Source organism: Geotrypetes seraphini, chromosome 6 (assembly GCF_902459505.1).
Source record: "Geotrypetes seraphini chromosome 6, aGeoSer1.1, whole genome shotgun sequence".
Lineage (NCBI taxonomy): Eukaryota > Metazoa > Chordata > Amphibia > Gymnophiona > Dermophiidae > Geotrypetes > Geotrypetes seraphini.
The window spans coordinates 179,163,313-179,174,843 of record NC_047089.1 but is presented as its reverse complement, the minus strand read 5'-3'; positions in this window follow the sequence as shown (position 1 = coordinate 179,174,843).

Sequence of the window (11,531 nt, the reverse complement as noted above, 5' to 3'; positions counted from 1 at the left end):
CATGCTGCGTCAGTCCTGCAGGCTACCACAGAAACACATTAAAGTGTTTTGCAAAGTATTGCCTGTTTGTATGTGCTAATCCATGCATTAATGATTTTTAAAAAATATTTTTCGGAGGGGACATGTCATGGGTAAAGTGTGGATGTTTCTGTGGAGGAGTAGCCTAATGGTTAGGACAGTGGGCTGAGAACCTGGAGAACCAAATTCAGTTCCCACTGCAGCCCCTTGTGACCCTGGGCAAGTCACTTAACGCTCCATTGCTCCAGTCTTAGATTGTGAGTCCACAACGGGCAAGAAAAGTATCTGCATATATGTAAACTGCTCTGGTTGTACTCACAGAAAGACAGTATATCAAATCCATGACCCTTACCATGTATTATTCAGCTAGTGTAGTATGATTAGCATGCACTAACCGGATAGCACAGAGTGTACTTAGCACCTCCTAAATAGGAGGTAGCAAGTGCACATACATTAAGTTTTTTGCAAGTACCACATGCTAATGACCTGCAACTTTAAAAAAAGCCTTAAAAATGTGCCACATTGAATCTGAGCTTAGTGCTCGGGAAAATCACATTAAGCCCAGATTTTACCACACTTTAGTAAAAGGGTCTCTTAAATAGTTAATCCACTTTGTAATCATAAATCCCATTTTTTACCGTTCATTTTATCCAGACTAAGGAGAAATTAGGTTCTTACCTGATAATTTACTTTCTTTTAGCTTCTCCAGACCAGTAGAGGTTAACTTTACGAATGGGTATATATCTAATCATGACCAGCAGGTGGAGACTGAAAACAAAACTTTGGGACAGTATATCCTAGCCCCTCCTCTCTATTTCCCTCAGTCTGCCGAATAGCCAAGCAGAACCAAGAACTGGAAAACAACAGAGAGAAAAAACAATACTCCGAAAGGAGTAACAAATAACATACCCAAAAATGCTGTTGGAAAATGCAGAGGAGAAATTCCCGAAGGAAGAAGGTCCCCACAGCTCGCCAGCTAAGCCAGCCGAGCCACAGCCGCTGTTCTTCAATTCTCCCCGGCCCTAGAAAAATACTAGAACCCGCAGCAAAAACCAAAAAACTGCCCGCGCAACAGCCCCAACAATAACAACAACAGACAGGGTGGGGACCTCTACTGGTCTGGAGAAGCTAAAAGAAAGTAAATTAGCAGGTAAGAACCTAATTTCTCCTTCTTTAGCACTCTCCAGACCAGTAGAGGTTAACTTTACGAATGGGACGTACCAAAGCAGTCCCTCTCACGGGCGGGACCCCCGAAGGGCCGATACCAGAACACGCTCACCGAACACCGCGTCCCGACGCGCCTGAACATCTACCCGATAATGCCGAACAAATGAATGCAAGGAGGACCAAACCGCAGCCTTACAAATATCCACCGGAGGCACGAGCGACGACTCAGCCCAAGAAGCCGCCTGACCCCTAGTGGAATGAGCCTTGAGAAACTCCGGAACCGGCTTCTGACTCAGAAGATAAGCGGAAGCAATCGTCTCCTTGATCCAGCGCGCAATAGTAGCCTTAGAAGCGCCAGCCCCCCGACGAGGACCCGCCAGAAGCACAAAGAGATGATCGGAGCTCCGAAAATCCCGGGTCCGCTGCACATAAGCATGGAGGACCCGACCGACATCCAACTTGCGCAGCTGTCGTTGCTCAGAAGAACCCTCCCGACTACCCAAGACCGGGAGGACCACCGATTGATTGACATGAAAAGGAGAAACTACCTTCGGCAGAAAGGAAGGAACAGGCCGCAAAACAACCCGCTCCTTCGAAAACTCCAGGAAGGGAGCCCTACAAGAGAAAGCCTGTAGCTCAGACACCCGTCTAGCGGAAGTAATGGCCACCAAAAAGACCGACTTCAGCGTAAGGTCCTTCAACGAACAGCCATCCAACGGCTCGAAAGGAGGGCGCACTAGAACAGAGAGAACCAGATTGAGATCCCAAGAGGGAATCGAGGGCCTTATGGGAGGCCTGATCAACTTGGCCGCCCTAAGAAAGCGAATCACATCAGGAATGGCTGACAAACGCTGACCTGTCACCAGCCCCCGAAAAGCCGACAGGGCCGCCAGATGAACCCGGAGAGAAGACCAGGCCAGGCCCCTATCCAGGCCATCCTGCAAAAACTCTAGAATGTTAGGCAGAGAAGCACGAAAAGAGACCACTCCCCGCGCTCGGCACCATTCCTCAAAAAGACGCCAAACCCGTACATAAGCCCGAGAGGTAGAAAGCCTCCGGGACCCCAAAAGTGTAGAGATCACCTTGTCGGAATATCCCTTCTTACTCAGGCGGCCCCTTTCAAGAGCCAAGCCGTAAGACAAAAGGGAGACGGGTCGAACATGGGAATGGGACCCTGCGTCAGAAGATCGCACCCAAGAGGCAGAGGAAGAGGATCCGCCACCAGATGCCTCACCAGATCCGCATACCACGGACGACGAGGCCAATCCGGAGCCACCAAAACCACCAGCCCCGGATGGCGAACAATGCGAAGCAGTACTCTGCCCACAAATGGCCAAGGAGGGAACACATACAACAGCCCCTCCGTTGGCCACGGTTGGACCAGAGCATCCAGACCCTCGGCCAGACCGTCCCTGCGACGACTGAAGAAGCGGGGTACTTTGGCGTTGCCACTTGTAGCCATCAGATCCATCAGGGGCTGCCCCCAAGCACGCACTATCAACTGAAACGCCTTGGCGCCGAGACACCACTCTCCCGGATCCAAGAAGTGACGACTGAGGAAGTCCGCCTGAACGTTTTCTACCCCGGCAATGTGAGAGGCCGAGAGGTCCAGAAGATGCGACTCCGCCCAAACCATGAGCCGAGCCGCTTCCTGCGCCACCAGAGTGCTCTTGGTGCCCCCCTGACGATTGACATAAGCCACCGCCGTGGCATTGTCCGACAGGACTCTGACCGACTTGCCCAACAAAAGGGAGTGGAAGGCCAACAGCGCCAGCCGGACCGCCCTGGTCTCCAACACGTTGATCGACCAGGAGGCCTCCTCCGTGGACCAGGTTCCCTGAGCTGAGTGACCCAGGCACTGGGCCCCCCAACCCAGGAGACTCGCATCCGTAAGGAGCACCGTCCACCGCGGAAGATCCAGACCCACCCCCTGAACTAGGTGAGGGGTCCGGAGCCACCAACGCAGACTGCAGCGCGCCAAGCCTCGCAGGGGAACTGGAACATCCATCCCGTGCCTCTGGGGAGACCACCTCCGGAGCAGAGCATACTGGAGAGGACGCATGTGGGCCCGCGCCCACCTCACCACGTCCAGGGACGCCGCCATCGACCCCAGGACCTGGAGGAAATCTCGCGCCCGAGGACACCGGGACGCCAAAAGCAGGCGAATCTGAGATTGCAATTTGCTCACCCGGGCCTCTGGGAGGAAGACCTTCCCCAAGGAGGTGTCGAACAGCACCCCGAGGTACTCCAGACGCTGAGCCGGAACCAACCGACTCTTGGAAAGGTTGACCACCCAGCCCAGCGACCAGAGAAACTCCACCACCCGAGCCGTAACCCGGGAGCTTTCCTGCAACGACTTGGCCCGAATTAACCAGTCGTCCAGGTAGGGGTGTACCAGGATGCCCTCCGACCGCAAGGCTGCCGCGACGACCACCATCACCTTGGTGAACGTCCGGGGAGCCGTGGCCAGCCCAAAGGGAAGCGCACAGAACTGATAGTGCCGACCCAAGATCGCAAAGCGCAGGAAACGCTGATGAGAGGCCCGAATGGGAACATGCAAGTAGGCCTCCGTCAGATCGAGAGAAGTGAGAAACTCCCCCGGCTGAACCGCCAGAATGACCGACCGCAGCGTTTCCATACGGAAAGAGGGAACCTTGAGAGCCCTGTTGACCCCTTTCAAATCGAGGATGGGCCGAAAAGTCCCCTCCTTCTTGGGCACCACAAAGTAAATGGAGTACCTGCCCGTGCCCCACTCCGGGGGGGGCACTGGAACAACTGCCCTGAGATCTAGCAAGCGCTGAAGGGTCTGGCGAAACGCCAGCGTCTTCCCAGGAGTCTGACATGGAGAAGCGAGGAAAAAATCCGGCAGAGAGCGGGCGAACTCCAGGGCATAACCGTCCCGCACCACCTCCAGGACCCACTGATCGGACGTGATCTCGGCCCATTTGGGAAAAAAGTCGCGCAGCCGGGCCCCCACCGGAACCAAGGGGGGCGCCGGCAAGGCGTCATTGTGCAGGACGGGAAGCGGGGGAACCGGCGGAGGGATTCCCTGCCCCCCCGACGGGCCCCCCGAAAGGGCTGCATGCGCTGGAAGAACCGACCCCGGGAAAACCCCGGAGACTGGAAAGAAGCAGCCCCACGCCCAGGGCGATACTTGCGAAATTCCCGCAAACGCCCCTGGGCCGCACCACCCCGAGACGCCGGGCGGGCACGGTCCTCCGGCAAACGGGGAACTTTCGAGTCCGACAGAGTCTGAATCAACTTATCCAAGTCCTCTCCAAATAAAAACGACCCCCGAAAGGGAAATTTAGTAAGCTTAGCTTTGGACGCAGCATCCGCCGCCCAAGCGCGCAGCCACAACACACGCCTTGCGGCCACGCCAAAAGCCATAGACTTAGCCGAGATCCGCACCAAGTCATACAGAGCATCAGAGAGGAATGAGGCAGCCATCTCAATCTTCGCCACCTCCTGATCCACCAGAGACCAGTCATCAGACTCTCGATCCAAGACCCGCTCCGCCCACCGAAACACGGCGCGAGCGACCAGTCCCCCACAAATAGCCGCCTGAACCCCAAAGGCAGAGACTTGAAAATTTTGCTTAAGGATGTTCTCCAATTTGCGCTCCTCAGAGTCCCGCAAGGCAGAACCGCCCTCAACAGGCACGGTATGCCGCTTGGAAATAGCCGAGACCACCGCATCCACGACTGGCGAAGCTAACGTAGCCCGATCCCCTTCAGGAATGGGATACAGGCGAGCCATGCTGCGCGCCAGCCGAAACGGCGTCTCCGGCGTTTTCCACTGCTCAAGAATAATATCCCGAATATCCTGATGCATAGGAAAAGAGCGGGAAACGGAACGGATCCCTCGTAACAGAGGGTCCCCCACACGCGGAGTCTCCGGCGGCGCGTCCTCAAAACGCAAAACCGAAGAAACCTGTTGAATAAGGTCAGGCAGCTCATCTCTCTGAAAAAGGCGCACCACGGACGCCTCGTCACTGGAGAACGGGAAACCCGACAACCCGCCGCCAGCTTCCGTCCCCTCCAGAGGGTCCTGGAATTCCTCAGAAGGGTCCAGGTCCTCCTCCAGACCGACACGTTCCTCCGACCACAAATCCTCGTCCCACGACACCCGCGGACGCTTGGACAAGAGAGGCGGCGGAGGGGACGTCACGTCAGACGAGAGAGGCAAAGCCGCAGGGAGCGCGGAGGAAATCCCACCCCCCGAAACCCCCTGGGCGCAACCGGGACCCCCAGCCGCCTGAAAATAGGCTTTGCATAAAGAAAAGAAAAAATCAGGGGAAAAACCCCCCGAGGGTCCCAAGGGACTCCCTGCCACAGCAGGGGACCCAGCAGAAACCTGCCCCTGCTTAGACAAAACAGGGGGAAGGTCACCTGAGGTGGAAGACAAAATGGAGGGGCCAGACAGAGAAGATGGCGTCTTTCCCGCCAAAACAGCTCCCTCCATAGCCTGCAGCGGCTGAGAGACCTGAATAGTCTCAGCCGCTAAAGCAGGCAAGCCGGCATCAGCTGTCAAAATATCAGCTGAGAGGGAATCCTCTAAAACCCGACCGTCGGCGGCTCGGGGAATCCCTCCGTGGGCGGACGGAGAAGACCGGGCTTCTCCACCGTTCCCTGCCGACTCGCGCGGCACCATCGGCGGGGAGCTCTGGGCGCCTGCAGCCGCTGCCGACGGAGCTCCTCCACCGCACCGGCCTGAACACCGCTTGCACAGGCCGGCCGCGAGTGCCTCGCGTCTGGAGCACAATGAGCACTTTTTCCCTTTAGAAGTGCTCATTGCTCCATACGCGACCTAGCTGTAAAAAAGTGCCGGTTAGATGAAAAATACAGTAAAATACAGTGTTCTTAAAGGGATACAACCCTCCAGACCAGCACTACCTCAGGATTTTTTTTTTTTTTTTTTACAGAACAGACTCCACAGGCTCTCTAAGCAATATGCCTTGCTTGATTTAGGGGGCAAGGCTTACTGCTGAGGCTCCTCTAAAAAAATATGGGGAGGTGGAGGAAGTGGGGGGAGGGACCCCGCTCGAGACCCGCCGGGTTTGACACCCCCGAGGTCGGACGAACCCCCAAACAGAGTCCGTCCAAGCTCCGTCCGGCCAAAAACAGGGACAATAAACCCCCTAAACAAATTCCAACAGCCCTACCAAGGGAGATGGGTACAGATCACATCAACACCTGCTGGAGACTGAAAGAAGACTGAGGGAAATAGAGAGGAGGGGCTAGGATATACTGTCCCAAAGTTTTGTTTTCAGTCTCCACCTGCTGGTCATGATTAGATATATACCCATTCGTAAAGTTAACCTCTACTGGTCTGGAGAGTGCTAAAGAAAGTGCATATTTCATTATAAATGAGTACTTTGAGAAGACAATTTTCAAAAGCCATTTCATACCTATTTACCTGAGCAAACGAAATATCTGAAAAAGTTCTTACCAATCTAAAAGTACGTGTGAAGGGCAGCAACATGCACACGTTAGGCAGGTAGAATGTAGGTTGGCATTAGTTTTAGCTTAAATATTTTAAATTGTTCTTCCTGTACAGCACTACTGTCATTCCTTATTTTCCACAGGGAGAACATTGCCTGGTTTACTTTTGCATCACATTTCTTGACACTTCCATCATTTGATAATCATGTGTTAAAAAGCCCAGTAAAGGGGGAGAAGTGACATCACAGTTTCTGATGGCTATTTGAGCTGTGAACTCTGCTCCCTCAGTGTACAATATCGAATTAATCCCTCCAGTTTACGGCTGAACCAGGGGCGAGATGGCTCCCGAACCTTGAGACCCGATTCAATCTGGGGGCTATCCAGAGGGCTTACTGCAGTTTCAGGCTTACAGAGTACCCTCCAGAAGCAGACAAACTTTAAAATGTCTGCGATCTCCTGCCGAAGGATCACTTGCACAGTTGATCCGCAGCATGTGGGCAAACCCGCAGAAAAAAATAAAAAAGAATTGATAACAAATCACGAGCAGAATTAATTTAGATGATACCAAGCAGTGAAGTTATAGGAACAAACTGGGCAGGTCAGGAAGCTCCAGGGCAGGTATCATCTTTTAGCTGCCTGTAGCTGAAGCTAACAGAGATACAAGATCCCATCTGTTCAGCTTCCAGAGAGATTGTACAAGGAGTTAATACTGTCTGAGACTAGTTTGGAAAAAGTGTTACACTGGGGAGCAAATAAAGTGTTACACTGGGGAGAATATCACACCTATATCAAGCTTTACTGGGTCAGCACTACCCTATCCAATACTACATGGATATATGGTAGAGAGATTTACACCCAAACTATGATCCTTCATCTTGGCAGAAGATATTTCAAAGTTTATTAAAGGCATCTATCTCCGGTGAATAATGGAAAATGGATTTTAAATCATCTATAGATGGTATTATACTCCTATGAAACTCCAAAAAATGTTTTCTGGTCACCGGCAGCGTATAGGAACCTCTGCCAGCAACCTGTGGCTGCGGGATGGACTGTAGCACAATCTGGGTGGGCCAGGCCTGCTCCATAGCTATGCCCCTGCTTCACCCCTCAGTCCTCAAAGGTTGCCAACAGGCCAGATTTTCAGAATATCCCTGAGAATGCATGCCTGCTACTCTCATTGTATCCAAGTCTCTTTCATGCATGTTTTATTAAGGATATTCTGAAAACCTGGCCTGTTGGCTGCTCTTCAAGACTATGTTTTTATCTGCAAAGATCTTGGTATTTTCCGATTTCCTCATTCCTTCAATTGGTAATTTTGCTATTTTCAGTAAATAACTGTATACTTAGAAAGGATGCTGAAAAACAGTGTCTATTGCATGGCACATTGATAGAAGATTTTTCAGTTGCAGCCCACAGGATGCTTAAGGCATAGCTGCCATGATTCAGGAACCACATTATCCACTGCCTCCACCCGCTACCTCAACAAAACAGGCCATTATTACCAGCCCTGACTTGTATGAATAGCTCATCAGTTTTAGGGAACATACACCCCCTCCCTTCTTTCTTTGTGACTTGTATTTGTACCACCTGTAAATAAGAACTGTTTATCTCATGAAGCAATGTCTATTTCTTAAAAGGAGAATCAATGATAATAGAAAACCTCATTAGCATCTGAATTCTAATGAATGGTTCACTCTATTCTTTCTGTATGGTACACGAGAAAACTTTCCTCTTAGAATTTTGTATGATGTGGGTGTGGGGGTGTATTTATGCTTCTGCATCTTGAATGTGGGTGCTGTATGTACATCTTGGAATCTGTGACTCTTCTTTCTTCAAAATGGAGTTTATACAGTATATATGCTATGTTTCCCTGTACACTTTCATTTCTGTCTGTATGCTGATGTGTTCTAATCTAAGTATTTGTCTAGGTCTATATGTGGGATGTGTCAGAAAGAAAGGGAATGAATCTCTCTTAGGGTAATATCCCCAAATGCACCTCATTCTTAAGGCAGAGTATGATCACAGGTTATCAAATTTACTGCCAATATTTTTTAATAATTAACATTGTGCCAAAAAAGAGTTTCCTTCTGGACTTCATAGGGTGCAGTATGTACAAGAAGCAAGTCAAAATGTGTATGGAAGGGATTCTTTTTTTTGTTTAATCAAGCTCATGATCCCCAAAACAACAGAGGCTATGGGCTTTATATTCAGACTACAGGAATTAGCCGGGCTAATTCCCGTGGTCAGCACTGAGCCCGGAAATTTGATGCTGGGCTGTTTCTGGTGAGTGGCACTGAATATCTGGTCTATTTTTGGCTGCTAAAAATTTAGCCAGCTATGTTGATATTCAGTGCTGGCTTTTACTAAATTGTGATAGAGGTTTCTACAGCAGGCTGGCAAGGTAAATGCTCCGACACTCACATAATTCCTATGAGCGCCGGAGCATTTACCTCGCTGGCCCACGGTAGAAACCTCTACCACAGTTTAGTAAAAGAAGCCCTAAGTTTACAGCAGCCAAAAATAGACCAGCTATTTAAGTGGCCCATTTTGGCCTCTTGATTTAATCAGCCAGCAGTCTGAATTTCATGGATAGCCAAATAAATCATGCGACAGTCGGCTATTTATTAGCAGCTAACTACTAATATTCAGCGCCCATTTTGCACTTAAGCGGCTATGTGCTATTTGGTTGGCCATGAGACATTTCTGGTCAGCTAAATACAGTGGTACCTCGGTTTACGAGTGCACCGGTTTGCGAGTGTTTTGCAAGACGAGCCAAACATTCGCAAAATCGGCGCCTTGGAAACCGAGCGTGCCTCGATTTGCGAGCGGCGCCTCCCGCGATCTGGCACCCCAACCCCACCGCTTCTTACTGTCATCTGGGCCTGGGCACCGGTATGTCCTGTGCATTGGTGCCGGTGCCCGAAGATCAGCCTCCTCTTCTTGCTGGGCCTTGAGCATCTGTGCATGCTCAAGGCCCAGCAAGAAGAGGAGGCCGATCTTCAGGCACCGGCACCAATGCACAGGACATACCGGTGCCGGTTCCCAGATGACAGTAAGAAGCGGCGGGGGGGGGGGGGGTGCCGGATCGCGGGAGGCGCCGCTCGCAAATCGAGGCACGCTCGGTTTCCAAGGCGCCGATTTTGCGAATGTTTGGCTCGTCTTGCAAAACACTCGCAAACCGGTGCACTCGTAAACCGAGCGTTCCTTGATTTGCAAGCGGCGCCCCCCGTGATCTGGCACCCTCCCCCCTGCGATCCAGCACCCCCCGCCACTTCTTACCGTTGGTGCCAGTCCCTGAAGATCTGCCTCCTCTTCTTGCTGGGCCTTGAGCATCTGCGCATGCTCAAGGCCTGCGAGTTCACGTCGGAGAGAACGTGAACTCGCAGGCCCAATCGCGGGGGGTGGGGGGTGTGCCGAATCGCAGGGGTGGCCTTCGGGGGGAGCAATGCCGATTCTCGTGGGGGGGAATGTATCAAAGCGAGTTTCCATTATTTCCTATGGGGACACTTGCTTTGATAAACGAGCATTTTAGATTACGAGCATGCTCCTGGAACGGATTATGCTCGTAATCCAAGGTACCACTGTACTGATATTTGTAGTGACAAATTTTAGCGTAGTCAGAGCTGTCCCGCAAGGGGATCCTCTGCAGCATGAAAAATAAGCCTTGCAAACGAATCTTGGAATAAAATTAAATTTTAAAGAAAATAAACACAAACAAAAAAGATAAGCTCCTACTGTCTCATTTGTAGGAAAACAACCGAGGAGTTGAAAGACAGCCCAGAGGTTAAGAGGAGGGGCAAAAGTATGTAAATGAAGTTTTGTACAAGAGTTCTCAAGCTGGAAGACTGGGCAAACAAATGGCAAATGCGCTTTAACGTGGAAAAATGCAAGGTCATGCATATAGGGAAAAAGAACCCGTTGTTCAACTACAAATTGGGGGGGGGCATTGTTGGGAGACAGCAGACTTGAGAGAGACTTGGGTGTGCTGGTGGATGCATCACTGAAGCCATCTGCACAGTGCGCAGCAGCCTCGAAAAAAGCCAACAGGATGCTGGGCATCATAAAGAGGGGCATAACAACCAGGACGCGGGAAGTCATCATGACATTGTATCGAGCGATGGTGCGTCCACATCTGGAATACTGCGTTCAGTATTGGTCGCCGCACCTCAAGAAGGACATGGCGGTACTTGAGAGAGTCCAAAGGAGAGCAACGAAACTGGTAAAAGGGCTGGAACACTGCCCATACGCCGAGAGGTTGGATAGGCTGGGGCTCTTCTCTCTGGAAAAAAGGAGGCTCAGGGGAGATATGATAGAGACCTTCAAGATCATGAGGGGCATAGAGAGGGTGGATAGGGACAGATTCTTCAGACTGAAGGGGACAACAAGTATGAGGGGGCATTCGGAGAAACTGAAGGGAGATAGGTTCAAAACAAATGCAAGGAAGTTTTTTTCACCCAAAGGGTTGTGGACACTTGGAATGCGCTACCGGAGGAAGTGATCAGGCAGAGTATACAGCAGTTCTACCTTACATTGACTTTTACAAAGCAATGGTAGAGGTTTTTAGCGAGGTAAGTGCTCTGACACTCATAGAATTCCTATGAGAATCGGAGCATTTACCTCATTGACCAGTGGTAGAAACCTCAACTGTCGCTTTGTAAGAGGAGACCTTAGTTTTGACCAAATCACACCCTTACATATAGTTCATAGATCATGTAAAAAATATGTGCTCCCTGCGCAATTTTATACTATTTTCCAGGTGGAAAACATGCTTTACCCATGGAAAATTCTGTATAAAATTACCCCCGTGTGTCTTGCCATAGCATTTTGTACATGTTATTGCATTACAAAAATTATAACAATAATATTTTTACAGAAAGGTTGGAAGACGTGTGGAACAGTCTC